Source organism: Taudactylus pleione, unplaced genomic scaffold (genome assembly GCF_031769625.1).
Source record: "Taudactylus pleione unplaced genomic scaffold, aTauple2 ptg000017l, whole genome shotgun sequence".
Taxonomy (NCBI): Eukaryota; Metazoa; Chordata; class Amphibia; order Anura; family Myobatrachidae; genus Taudactylus; species Taudactylus pleione.
The window spans coordinates 8868443-8870984 of NW_028284419.1; positions in this window are offsets into that span (position 1 = coordinate 8868443).

The window sequence follows — 2542 nt, forward strand, 5'->3', positions numbered from 1 at the left end:
TGTAAAAGCAAGGCCAAAATAGAAAAACCTGGGATCCACATTCTACAGTGTCCACACATTCCCAAGAAGGTACGAATTTACTGTTGATTCTGCGGCAGTGTCATGTTCTGTATGGCCTGTATTCTGTCATTTGTGAGATGTCATAACCCCTGAGTTAGGCAGTGTCCCAAATATTTTACTCTGGATTGGCACGGCTGTAGTTTATTCTTAGCCACTTTGTGTCCTGTATGCGAGAGATGAAGCAACAAAAGTTTAGTATCATTCAAACATGACATAAACGAATCAGAACATAGCAACAAATCGTCCACATATTGAATTAGAACAGATCCATTGGCAGGTTGAAAAGATTGTAAGCAGTCGTTCAAGGCCTGGGAGAAGATACTGGGGCTGTCTATGAAACCTTGGGGCAACCATGTCCATGTATATTGTACACCTCTGTATGTAAATGCAAATAAATACTGACAGTCAGGGTGGAGAGGCACAGAGAAGAAAGCAGAACAGAGGTCAATGACAGTGAAATGGGTTGTGTTTGGAGGGATCTGCATAAGAATGACAGCTGGATTTGGCACTACGGGGAATTGGCTCTCTACTACCTTATTAACACCTCTAAGGTATTGTACCAGCCTATAACCCCTCCCACCACTCTTCTTCACTGGAAAGATGGGACTGTTGGCTACACTAGCTGTATGAACTAAAATTCCCTGTTGCAATAATCGCTCAATTATTGGAAAAAACCCTAATTCTACCTCCTGTTTTAGTGGGTACTGGGGAATTTTTGGAGCTTGCCTACCGCCTTTTAAATTCACCATTACGGGACTTACGTTTGCCATTAATCCAGTGTCCTGTCCATCCTTAGTCCAAAGGGAATCTGGAATTTCGGACAACATTTGATCTACCTGAAATGGATTTTCATTTAAACTGGTAGAGTGATACATTATCCTTTGGGGAGTGTCCAACATATCCCGCACCTCGTGCGCAACTCTCTCTGGGATATCTAGAAATATACCATCAGGGGTGCAATATATGACACATCCCATCTTACATAACAAATCTCTACCCAGCAGGTTTGTAGGAGCCGCAGCAGCCAGAAGGAAAGAATGCCTGGTATGCAGCAGCCCGATAGTAACCCCTGTGGATTTTGTTAAAGGATAATGTTCCACTTTACCTGCTACACCCATTGTTGGTACTGTCTCATTGGTCACCTGTAAATTAACGGGAGATTTTATGACTGACCTGGTCGCACCTGTGTCTACAAGAAAAGGATATTTAGTACCAGCTAGTACTTCCCGTTATCCTGACTTTCTGTAGACTACAGGTATGACCTGACCCCTAGCATTGGCTTCCATTCTCCAATAAAGCATTAACGGATACTATTGGAGCTGGTCTCTGTGCATATCCCTTATGGGGATATGCAGGTTTTCCCTGATTTGGGGCTCCTACCCTTTTTGCTCTGCAGTTTCTACTTAAATGTCCTGGCTGGTTACAATTAAAACATGTTCGTGGATTGGATGAAGACACGGGTTGTTGTGAGGTTTGAGCAGGGGGAAAAGGTGATGGATATGGGTAGGGATATGGAGGATAAGGGTTTTGTGGGAGGTATGAAGTTTGTGAGTAGTATGGGACCTGTGGTTGTGTAGGGTTAGTGGAATAGAGCTGTGTTTGCTGTGGCATGGGATTAGTGAGGGCATATAACTGTTCAGGTGTAAGTGTGTGTGTAGATGCAAGTGTGTCTGTTGGCTGTGATGTTACCGTCATTCCTTCCAGAGCTTGGATACTGACAGCCATTAGTTTTTCGCTCTGGCTCTCTCTCTTCTTTGAGATGTTTTTATCATGTTCTATGGCAGATTCTATGAGTGTATCCATTGTGACTCCCCTCCAGCCAGGCTGCGAGGTCTGAACCCGGGTCTTTAGGTTCTTTTTTAAGACCAACAACATGGGCAATGCACTATGATCACATCTGACTGCAATGGAATGTGTTTATGAACAATGTAACACACATTGATTGAATAAAAAAAGAGGATATTTTACTTCTTAAAAATAGAATAGATACATCACACACAGTACATTACACACAATACATATAACATATAAAAAATTGTATCAGAATGATTGCTTGTGTCAGAAAGTTAATCTTCTAGAAAGCAAAGAATAAGTGATACAATTGAATGTAACACATCAGATCAATTGTGTCATTTCCATGGAATGAATTAATGCTGTCTTAGTTCTTTATACACTGTTTGAAATTATTGCATTCTCACACCTGAAATAAATATAGATAGTCTGTATAAATTAATTTGGGTTTGAGGATATCGTGCTGGCGTCCCAGCATATACTAATGATATTGAAGATAATCAATTTAGAGTTGTATAACTTCTATTCTGGAATGAATAATCCTGTGAAGGATATGTCCATCAACACAATGGAGAAATAGCGGCAGATGAATAGATGTCTTTCTCTCCGTGTATTGGAAAGGAGAAAGTGTATCTTACCGCTAACCAGGGAAGGATGCAGCAGCGCTCTACCAGATAGATGCAGTCACTGT